Raw genomic sequence first — 12,664 nt, 5'->3', positions numbered from 1 at the left:
GGTCCCGGGACCCCAATCACATAGCGCTGAAGTCGACGAGGAATGTCATCTATAGTGGTCTCCGGAATATCTCCTGTCAAGCGCTCGAGATGACCCTCCAACTCGGCCAAAACCTCTGCTGATTCGTCCTGTGGGGCTGGCGCGGGTGCAATTGGTTGCTTCCTCTCGTAAGGTCGGAGAGCGGCTGGTCGCTGTGGACCCACATCTGCATTTGAAACTTTTGCTATCAGTTTTGAGACGATGGAAAAATAATAAAAAAAATTAAAATAGGAAAATGTTGAAAATAATTTTACCTGAGTCATCCCACTGCTCTCCTGGTGGAAGAGCCATGTCTGGGTCACCACGAAAATCTATCCCAGCGTAAGGGAAGTCCTGAATAGAAAAGACCTGGTTTTTCAGCCATTGGAAATACTCAGGTTTGAATCGAGCAACCTCTGTCCTCTCGTCTGGGTGACGGGCCATAACTGCGACCCATTGCATCAATTTGGGCTCTCGAGGAAGCCGAGCTCCAACAGTAAGGTGCTGCGGGATCAACATAAGAACCCTCTCTAGGCCAAAACTCACAACCAAAGCCCCATAACCAAAGGTCTTTAGTCGTCCGTTCTTGGCCCTGGTCAGTTGGCCTTTCACATTGGCCAACACGGCATCGCACCAGTTGAAGATGGTGCCTCAGAAGCAATCAACTGCCATACGCATCTGGGATCCGGTGGCAATATGTAATGCGGCAGCTCCGCAAAGTCTGGTGACAGTAAACGCAATCACCATGAGTTCAGGACGGGATATGGTCTTTATGTCTATACCTTTGTCTCTAGCCTGGCTGTTGCAGTACTCTAGCCGGAGGCTATCGACAGACTGGCCACCTGCCCTAGCCCCAAACAGAGTCAAGTCTTCACCTCTCTTAGGCAAATCAGTCAAGAAATATATGTCCGCCAGCTCGATTTCGAGCTGGTGGCCGCCAATGAAGAAGCACTGGTCCTGTATGCTCCATCTGTCAACCAACCACTGTAAGAAATCCACCTGAGCCCTCATGCCAGGAATGGCTCAGAATTTGTACAAGCCGCACGCCCTCAAAGCATCAAGTGAAGGCTGATGATTCCATGCGGCAGCATCCACGTCCTCATGCTCTCGTTCACGCCAATCTAGCATGATGTACTCTCTGCATCAAGCATAAGGATACATTAAATTGCTAGAAATTATTTTGATTGGTCCATTTTTGAGAATTTTTGGGTTAAAAACCCTTGCGACGGGGACCGCACCCTCCGGGTTAGATACAGTGCGTGGGACCGCACTTTGTCTACATGGAAGGTGCGGACCCCGAGCTTTTTCCCAATGGAGAAAAAGTCGGGGTCCGCAGGCCAGCAGTGGTAAACCTGCGGGCCCCCGCGCGCGGGTTTTATGCCTAAAAACCCTCCAAAAAATAAAATAAATGACTAAAACAAAAATTGAAACGGTTAAAAATGAAGAGTAGGATGATGTGGATTACCTGGAGAAGACGGCGTTCGATTCCGACGGTTGGATTTTCCGCAATCTTCACGGGAAGTTTTCTGAGCAAAAGCACTATTTTCTCACCCAAAACTCAAACGGGAAAAATGAATTGACAAAGGCCCTTTTTAAAAGTTTTTTGAGTAAATAAATTGTAAATTTGTTTATGTTTCACTTTGAAAAAGTATTTTTGCGACATTTTTATCCATTTCAAACAGGTATGAGTAATGTTTGGGTTTTTGTGCAGAATAACGGATTATTCAGGTGAAATCTATCATTTTCGACGAAAAAACAGTTAGAGTCACCTTTAAGCTCTTTTCTGACTCCTAAAACATGAAAAGATTGCTGAGTGTTTCTTTTAAACTCGTTAAAATGAAATTAAAAGACGATCCACTTACAGCTCTTTTCCGACCGTAAAAACATGAAAAGATTGCCGGATTTTTGTCGTTTCAAATTTGATATTGGTTATAAAACAACGTGTCATTGATCACTTTTTTACTTTTTCGGGTCAAGGGCACTAATAACGAAAAGTACTCCTTGGTCGTAAAAGATCAAGCGGTTCTCTCAAGTGTTATTTTATACTTTTTCGGGCTTGGGAGACACAAATTTACGAAAAAGGTCAACCCTGGGGTCTTCTTAAGTTTTTTCAGACTCTCTAAAATTGAAAAACCCCGAGTTTCTCCTATACTGGACTCGTTAAAATTTCACAGTAAATGACCTGTTCAATTACAAACAGGAACGAACCACTCCTTCTTAGGGTTCGAATTTAAACTAAGTTGGACTCATCCGAAGGATGAGCTTATAATCAAGCAAATGTTATCCTCCTCAAGCTTGTCAAAAATAAAGAGGTACTTGCCAGAAATGGTGGGGGAAAAGAGAGAAAAATGAGTCTGTTTGTCATACTTTGTAACCACTCTTGAACACGACACTTTCATTCACCTGGGTTGGGAAATCCTTTGCCTAATAGTTGATCAAACCACATTGAAAGTCTTCAACCGGTTTCTGGGTATTAACTTTGGGTCAATCGTCACCAAGCCATCTGTCGTGTCATTATGTGTTCAAGAGGTCACTGCCAATAAGCCATTCATCTGCGTAATATCTGTCATCCATATTGACCATCCCTAAGTCAGTCCTTGCAACTAGATTTCTTCAACTTGATCTATGATTTTGTGTTGTGGGCTTGCCTGCGACGGATCGCTTTCTATCGACTTCAGCTCATTATCTAAAAAGATGATCTAGAAATCGTCAATACCTTGAGATCTGCATGTCTCAATGGCAGGTTTCTCGCCTTTGACGATAGGTTGCATCATTGACCTTCGATCAAAGGATTCCATGACATGTTCGACATCAACACATTTATTCGCATCTCATGGATTGTACTGGGTACTTTGAGAGCCATTGACATCATTGGTGGTCTCCCTCACACTTGTTAACAATTTACATCATTGACTCGTAATCAAGTGGTTTCTACCATGTTCGACATCAACACATTCATTCTCATGGATAGAATCGTACTGTTTCGAGAAGTAGAAATGAAGACCCTGGATTTAGTTTCCACGATCCAGGCTGCGAGGAATTTTGTATTCATTATATAATGGACTATTCATAAACAGATGGCTGCGTCCATACTGTGTCCACATGAGTCTATACTTGTGATGTTTTACAAGATCATTCCTGTATCAGAGCAGTAGTTAGTTTTCTAGTCAGTTTTGATCTGATTATGGGAATGCCTACCTCAGCGATGATATGATCTCATATATATATCTTGCACTGAATGTTTTTACAGGTTCCAACCGGGCTCTCCACAAGATGATCCTCGAAATGATAAAGTACTTCACTCTTCCTAAATGATCAATGAAATCCTCATCTACTACAGACTTCGCACTTTAGGGGGCAATCTGTTACACAAAAATATCGTCACCATGATTATTTGCAGTCAGTATGGGTCTATCATCACTTGTACTATCCTCCTAAGCAAGTCTCAGACCTCAGCTCTTCAAGTCAAGCTTTGAAAATGGGAGAAAGACATTAAAAATCAATGTAACTCTGGTTCCGCACTTTCTCTCACTGTCACATGCGGTCCCGCACCTTTTGTTTACAAAAGCTGCGGACCTGCCCGCTCTGTCCCTAACGGTGTGGGTGTGGACCCCTGTGAAAGTCAAAAGGCGCAAGTTTTATCTTAAAAAACTCACTTTGGGTTAATTCTAGAGGATTCTAGAAGGAATTTTGACGTGGATTGTTCGCTCTGAGGTGGTTCATGCATCCCAAAAGAGAAGGAGCTAATCCCTTGATGAGAGGAGCTATCCCTTTGAAGGAGGGCTTTATCCCTTTGAAGGAGGACCTAGTAACCTCCCTCCATTGCACTATAAATACAGGCATTGGGCTGGTTGCTGGAGAGGTTAGAAGCTAAACATTTTTTAGGGTAAATGCTGGTGAAATCAAGACTTCCTAGTTGAGCTTAAGAGGAGAGATCACATACCTTTTTGGCTTCATTGGGGAGTGAGTGAAACTTGTTAAAGTAGAGGAGACTTCTTGCTGGACCCTGGGAGGAGCTTGTACAACGTCAAGGAAAAGGTTGTAAAGTTCTTCTTCTTTTGAATTAATACAATCAAACTCATTTTTCTCAACAAATATCTCATGTTATTTGTTTCATGGACTCCTTGACTTTCATGTTAAATATGTTTTATGCTAGTGGCTTTTCAGGTGCTATTTAATTTGTTTGCCTTGTTTGTGTTTGCAAATTTGCGACAAAGGAGCTCATTTGGATCAAAGGAGTGAGGGCATCCACAAGCTTGCGTTGGACCTAAGGTAGGCCCTAAAAACACTTGTTTGCCATTGTTTATTAAAGCATATTTAGAGAAAGATAGTGTCTGGTTGGTTTGCTTGTTATTAGGTCTTCTTTAGATTCTAGGAAGGTCTATCTTGTCCGCAAGATCGACTTATTCCGTGTGACAGATTGTTTCTGCCAACAAATATAACGTTGTAGAGAAAACCATTCTTTACTCATCCAGCTTATATTTGATTTGTTAGCAGATTCACTTGTAAATCTAAAAAGAACTTAATTGGCCCTTAAAACCAAAATAATAGATATAATTAACATGTGCTGATATGAACAATCCAATTGATGGCTCCAGTAGCAACCAAATGTCTAGAGAGATGCCTGAAAACTCATCTTGAGGTTGAGTGTCGATGGAAATTTAACGCATTACCTCCATTCATTTTGATCTCTCAAAGTCTTAGGGTTCCTTGCTTCTGCAAACTCTCAAGGTGAGGTTATAGTGTCACGGTATCAACAATCATATTTTGGAAAAGGCAAAGGATTTGAACCATGATTAATGGAAAAGTATAACAACCCAATACAAAATCATTGAACTGGATGAGGATTTTGGTGAATTCAAGAAGGGTCTAGGCAAGTGACAATCCCTATCTTACTACCAAGATAATTTATGTTTTTGATAAAGAATACTATAAATCCAACCTCTAGCTACTAATGGACCCAAGATGTCATTTTTCAGGGGATGACCAGATTCTTGTGAACTAGCTAATTAGACCTTTTTCTACCAATGCCATGGCCATGTGTTGGGGGAAGATGGACAAGCTTGGATGTTGAAATAATTTTAGCTTTCTTGAAAAACCATGTTGGGTCTCTAATTTGGTTTCAAAAATATCTCCAATTCAACCAAAGTTATAAACATTTTAATGTTACACTATTCATTATGAGGATATGTGCAAATAATACTATAAATCCAACCTCTAGCCACTAATGGACCCAAGATGTCATTTTTCAGAGGATGACTAGATTCTTGTGAACTAGCTAATTAGACCTTTTTCTACCAATGCCATGGCCATGTGTTTGGGGAAGATGGACCAGTGTCACTTGGGAGCGGGAGCGGGAGTGGGAGCGACCATTTTCAGAAGCTGCCGGTTTGGAAGCGAATCCGGGAGCGATTTTTAAAATATATATATATATATATATATATTTTATATTTTATAATTTTTGATACATATATGTCAACAAAACATGTAGAATGATGAATTAGATATAAAAAAAAACATAAAAAAACATAGATTGATCATTGAACCATATCACATCAATCATCTAGATTCTAGAAATTATAATCTTCATCAACCATGTCCACCAGTTAGTAAAATACATATTACAACTGCAATATAATGAGTGTCGTGAATCATGATTCATCAAATTCAATCTTAAAGTTTCAACTTCAAGCTTTCAAAATTGAAAATTCAATATATAACATTTATCATCATTGATCACCAAAGTTGTACTTGTAAGCTAAGTTTAACGGTTAACCATTACAAGAAGTAATATCTTAGATATTTCTAAGTCCTAACTTCTAACTATTAACATGAAATGAAATGTTATAAAATGAAACATGAATAATGAAATGAAACAAAACAACTTTAGTGTTTCACGAAGCATCATATTCATAATTCACAATCATTACCAATGAGTTATAATTGCCAGCTTCAAACTTCAAATTTTCATTGTCACAGTCATATATTGTTTACAAAAAATATCATTATGATATGAAAGATTTAAGAGTCAAGAGTCAAGAGTCAAGGACTCAAGACTCAACAATTATGAAAACTAATAGAAACTATAAAAGAAAAGTAAACTGTAAATCTACATGTGGCCCTTTTTCACGAGTCTCCAGGAGTATAAGCAGGTCGTGGTGGTCTTTTAGGAGTCTACCGCACAAATTGACGACCAGAACTAGAAGGCACATGCCCTCCACGTGAGGGTGTAGATGGAGGTGGCGACGGCAAAGGAACAAGACTCGGACCTCGAGCATTGCTACTGGATGGTGGAGGTGGAGGTGGCATGGCTGCTGCAGCTGCAACTGCTTCATCTTCATCCCTTATAAGTTCCTCTTCCAGTTCTTCAAGATGCACTATACCATCCTCCAAATTGTCATCCTCTGGGCGATTGTCCCAAATTCTATATGTGGGATCCTCATAAGCTTGATCATAGTAATGACTCAACAACCTCAAGTTGTAGTGCACATAAACCAAGCTTTCTACTCGGTTTTCATTGAGTCTGTTTCTTTTCACATTGTGTATGAAGCTATAGGTGCTCCAACACCTCTCTGCAGAAGAAGTATTCACAACTTGTGATAGAACTTTTTTTGCCAATTTTGGCAAAAGTCCATGGCCACCATATGTTTCCCACCATGTGAGAACATCAAATCTATCTCTGTTTTCCATTGCATGGAAGGTACCAAACAAACCAGTGCCACTGAAGTATTTGCCTATTTCAAGGCGCACAGCGGCACATTCTTCCCTGTCAGGTATCAACTTTTCCAATGCTTGCAAATATCCACTAGTTACCTCTGCATCTAAATGGGGTTTGGTCCTAATCCCACCCCCTGGTGCAGGTTGGCCCAACCAAGATGTAGAGTAGTATTTTGGCGTAAGGATATACGCCAAGCAATGTAGTGGAAGATTAAGTTTATTCCACCGTACACACAAAATCGTGAATCATTTTGTACAATTCGGGATCTCTGTTATGAACAATATCTTTTATTTGCCCCATCATGGTATCCATTTGCTCATACACCTCGCCAATCACTGGTTTGTTTGTATCTGCAAACTGAATCATGTGATAAATGGGCTTGGTGAAATCCAACATTTGCCTCACACTTGTCCAAAACTGACCATCAAGAGCGGCCTCCTCCACCAGTTCAAAACCTTGCCTGTTAGCTGCATTTGTAGCCCTTTCCTTTAATACCTGCCAATGTGGACTTGATACCATGCTAGCTAATGACTCTCTTACCTTCAAAAGGCACCTGAAGGTGAGGTAATAGCTACCAAATTTGGTCTTCGCAATCTTCAACAACTCCAATCTCGCGTGATTGCGAAAAATGCCATGTGTATTGCTATGATTTGTAATAAATTTTATCATTTGTTTGCCTTTCTTGTACAAATCACCAATCCATTGGTATTGTGCATTTTTGTTCTTGACAACATCATGCATCAGAAGGTTCAATGTGTGAACCAAACATCCAGACCAAAATATGTTGGGGTATTTATCCTCAATAATTGCTCCCATTGCCTTACAATTAGGAGCATTATCAGTGATGACTTGGATGACATTGTATGGCCCAATACGGTTAATTATTTCAAGTAATGCTTCTGCAATGTTGATGCCGTCTTGAACTTGTCTAACTAATCATGTGCAGTTAGAAAGATGGCACTACTAACATACATAGCAATAACACTTATCAATGGCTTGCCTTTTACATTTGTCCATCCATCAGATACAATGGACACTCCATGGTCAGTCCAAGAACTTGTCATTCTATTCAAAGAATGTGATATTTTTTCTTTTTCATGATCAAGTCCAACGGTTCTTGCCTTGTCATACCCAGGGCTCTTATATCCTTTAGGGGCATAATTTATGGCAGAAACCATTTCGTGCCAATAAGGTGAGCGAAGAACATTAAATAGTATCCCACATGCATAGAGAAACCTATAAACCTTTGAATCCACATCATTCCTACACCCCTCATCAAGGAAATCTGATATGGTTTTACGCCTTAAACCTGATGACCCTGTGCCTCCATATCCACTGCCTTGGGAGGATGCTGAAGGAGTTTTTTGTGCTTGTGATTGTGAGCTTGGTTCAAAGAAACCCCTTGATTTTTTTGATTTGTATTGGGCTTCCTCCTCTTCCCTTATGTATTTGGTTCTATCCGTTGCTGACACCGCTGGACAAGTTTTGATTCCTATTTATTTGTCTCCATCCCATGGCCTTTTCCTGCATAGGTGTTTTCTGGCATGGGTGTATGAACCTGTGTAATCATTGTTGCAATGGGGGCAATGAAATTTAGTGGTTCCACCCCTTTTCCCTGCTTCAGGCCTGTTAACATATTTCCACAATGGGATTTGGTTTTGTTTAGTTTTTTGAAAGTAATGTTCACCCTCCTCCAGCTCCTCCTCACCGGAGTTTTTATCAAATCCACTTTCTCCAACTTCTTCATCCCCCTCTTCATTTTGGCTCCTCTGTTTCCTACTCTCCAACACCATAATAACCATAAAAGGGACCAAGAAGAGGAAAATCCCAAGAAATATAGCCACATCCATGATGTTTGATATTTGTAGGCTTTTGAATCTACAAATTAATTTAATTTATTTAGATTAATTAATTTAATAATTTTAATCTATTAATTTAATTTTGACTCATAATTTTTTTACTAAATATAGTTAATAAACTAAATTAAACTACCTACATTACTACCTAACTAAATTAAACTAACTAAATTACTAAGTTACTTACCTCTCTGCAGGTTTGCTCCTCGGTCCTTTGCTCTTGCTCTCCTTGCTCTGGTTCTCATTCAAGTGATAATGAAATGTTTGTTTGCCCCATTGGGCTTTTAAAACAATTTTTATTTTATTTTTTTATTGGAAATTTTTTTCGCGTCCGCGGCTTTTTTTCAGCCCAGATCGCTCATGGCGTCGGCCGATTCGCTCCCAGAGCGAATATTTAATGATCGGGAGCGAACGCTCCCGATCACTCCCAAGCGTTAAATATTCGCTCTGGGAGCGACGAGACCGATGTCGCTCCCTAAATTGGCAGGGAGTGCAAATTTTTTTATCGGGAGCGCGCTCCCGAGCCACTCCCGCCCAGAGCGCGGATTGGGAGCAAGAGCGAGGGGGGGAGCGCTCCCCCACAACGCTGAGATGGACAAACTTGGATGTTGAAATACTTTTAGCTTTCTTAACAAACGATGTTGGGTCTCTGATTTGGTTTCAAAAATATTTCCAATTCAACCAAAGTTTTAAACATTTTAAGGTTACACTATTTATTATGAGGAATATGTGCATTTCATTACATGCGCATGGCATATAAATTCTTTCAAAAAAAAAACTTGAAAAAGGGTTACAGATCGAGGATAAGATGAATCAATAGTTAATAAAATGTTATTTAAGGTTAAAGTTTATTGATGAAGGGTAAGATGAATTAATAGTTAATAAAATTTTATATAAGGTTGTATGGTTAATAAATTTTTTATATAAGGTTGCCAATATTTCTGTGAGGCCTACAGAAGGAGTTGAAAATTGGTGCGAGTATGTGTTTTGCAATTGGCATCTAATACACCATTTCTAGAGGGTATCACCAGTCCAAGAAACACTAACATGAAGACGCCGTGCAATCTTTGCTGACATGATTTAGGAAGATGGATGGAAAAAAAATAGTTGGAGAAAGTTGATTCTGTGGTTGTGCTGCAGTATAACTAACTTGCCCAAGGCCATATGTAAGTTAAGATGTTGTATCGATCGCGGCTTACATCAAAATGTTGGACAATGAACAGATTCATCAACAAAACATGTCATTAAAGTTCTGTTTAGTCCTTAACTTTGAAGGAAAACTGTTCACATTTGTTGTGCAACGCTATGGGGCCAAATGCAAGTTAAGATGTTGAATTGATCGCGGCTTACATCAAAATGTTGGACAATGAACAGATTCACCAACGAAACATGTCATTAAAGTTCTATTTGGTCCTTAACTTTGAAGGCAAACTCTATTCACATTTCCTGTGCAACGCTATATCCAGTTCTTACTACATTAGCCCTTCACGTTTGAAGGCAAACTAGCAATGACCTCGACAATATTGTAAAAATCAATTGATGTGTTGCGCCCATTAAACAAGGTTTTAATCAATTGAGCTCCCCTAACAACTGCAACTCGATAATTCCCGTTCCACAAAAAGGGGAATGCTTTTCCGTTGCCGGGATTTGAAGGCGGGTCGCCTGGGTGAAAACCATGTATCCTAACAGGATTATACGACAAGGGATAGATGACACGTAAACTAATATTTATATTTTTTTCTTAATCAATGAACGAGTTGTCTTTAACCCATATATTCCATCAAGGTGGAGAAGCGAGCGACTGAATAATCAATATCATAAATTTTGTGAAATTTCGCGGAAATAGTTTCATACCACATAGGTTCCAGAAGTCCCAAGATCAAAACCTGACTCTGATATGCTCTGCATCCAAAGTGGCTTCAGTTTTAAGTTTCGATAATCTTTTACTTGTTGGGTTGTTTCATGTGTGTCAGTCTGTATCCATTACTGACTGAACTGCGACACCTTAGTGCGATTTGATTTAAGGTGAATAAACAAATGCGTTCTGTCCGTTCATTTTAATGGACATTTCGAAAATCTCATCACTACTTGTTAAAAAAAACTGCGAACTCTTTCATTGAATGTTGTCATATTATAGTGAATCGCTTACCATCTATAATCATTGTTGGATGTTGTGTTCATCTTTCCTGGTGTATTTTGAAACATGACTAAACACCTTTAGTATAGATGATTATATACTTAGTGGTTTTATTTTTTAACATAAACTAACCACCTTTAATATTGGTGATTATATACTCACTGGTTTTAGTCTAACCGCAACCCTGATTCCAACGATCATCACCATGCTTCTTCTTTGAGGAAAGAGGGTAACAAAGAAAAAGAAATTTGTTATTATAACATAAAAAAGTCTTCATATATTAACAATAGACAGAATTATTGGAAATTGGATTGGTGGAATAAGTTTGTTGACATAATATTATTAATGTTCATCTGTCCCTGGTGTAGATAGATATTATGCATGTTTCTACGTGGACATGGTGCCGTGGTGTAGTTGGTTATCATGTCAGTCTAACACACTGAAGGTCTCCGGTTCAAGTCCGGGCGGCGCCACCAATTCAATAGCTGTTATTACAGCATTTTTTCGTTGAAGATGGAACATCCGCACTGAAATATGTTTTCTTTCAAGATGGAACATCCGCACTGAAATATGAAAGATGCAGCTCTTTTTTTTCTTCAAGATGGAACATCCGCACTGAAATATGAAAGAGGCAGCTCTTTTTTTTTCTTCAAGATGGAACATCCGCACTGAAATATGGAAGATGCAGCTCTTTAATATGAAATACATGATGGTAATAGTACTGATGACTGATGGATATTGCTCTTTTTTTTTCGTTGAAGATGGAACATCCGCACTGAAATATGTTTTCTTTCAAGATGGAACATCCGCACTGAAATATGAAAGATGCAGCTCTTTTTTTTCTTCAAGATGGAACATCCGCACTGAAATATGAAAGAGGCAGCTCTTTTTTTTTCTTCAAGATGGAACATCCGCACTGAAATATGGAAGATGCAGCTCTTTAATATGAAATACATGATGGTAATAGTACTGATGACTGATGGATATTCAGTTATCGGAAAACAAAAACTACTATAAGGATGGAACATCCGCACTGAAATATGAAATACATGATGCAGCGCTTTTTCTTCAAGATGGAACATCCGCACTGAAATATGAAAGATGCAGCTCTTTTTCTTCAAGATGGAACATGATGGTAATAGTACTGATGACTGATGGATATTCAGTTATCGGAAAACAAAAACTACTATAAGGAATAGATCATAAAACATCTGGGTGGCGGAACTTTTTCTATTGAAAGGAAAAAATCCCTCCATTTCACTTTTACTTGCGTCTCTCATTCTGAAATTTCAAATTCAACAAAAGACATCTTGGTTAGTAAGGACTTGCAGGTGTGCGTTTTACTCCATTTTACTTATGTGTCAAAAGATCTCTTGGTTTCATTCTGAAAATTCAAATTCAACAAAAGACATCTTGGTTACTAAGGACTTACAGGTGTGCGTTTTCCTCCATTTCACTTATGTGTCAAAAGATCTCTTGGTTTCAGAGTTTACAGTCGTGCGTTTTTCTCCATTCCACAAGGCTTACAGGTTTTTCACTTATGTGTCTCTTCTGCATTGATTGTATACAGCGTATTTATAAAATGAAAAAATCCTCCTCCATTTCACTTAAATGCTTCTTCTGGATTGCTTTGTATACATACTATCTATAAAAATGATTGTTTTTTTAAAGGGAATGTTATATTTCTTTTGGATTGTTTGTATTCAGGTTATCTACTAAACTGAAAAAGCCATCCATTTCATTTATTTTTCTCTTTTGGGATACTTTAAACCTTCAGCAAAAGGCCTCACGGTTAAACACTTACAGGTATGTGTTTTCCTCCAACATTTCACTTATGTGTCTTTTCTGGATTTCTTGTATACAGGTTATGTATAAAAATGAAAAAATCCTCCATTTCACTTATGTGTCTATTCTGGATTGCTTGTATACATGTTA

General features: G+C 38.9%; 1 non-coding gene across 1 annotated transcript; it reads left to right on the top strand.

The window, feature by feature from the left end:
* The first annotated feature begins 11,128 nt into the window (after positions 1-11,128).
* On the top strand, positions 11,129-11,202 carry TRNAV-AAC (transfer RNA valine (anticodon AAC)). The gene has a single exon. It is a non-coding gene; the product is annotated as a tRNA-Val (tRNA).
* The last annotated feature ends 1,462 nt before the right edge of the window (positions 11,203-12,664 follow it).

This window comes from Pinus tabuliformis, chromosome 6, assembly GCF_031772625.1.
Source record: "Pinus tabuliformis cultivar Carrire ecotype Pingquan chromosome 6, CPIR1, whole genome shotgun sequence".
NCBI lineage: Eukaryota > Viridiplantae > Streptophyta > Pinopsida > Pinales > Pinaceae > Pinus > Pinus tabuliformis.
The sequence above is the reverse complement of the archived record's forward strand: the minus strand, read 5'-3'. Positions and strand labels throughout refer to the sequence as shown.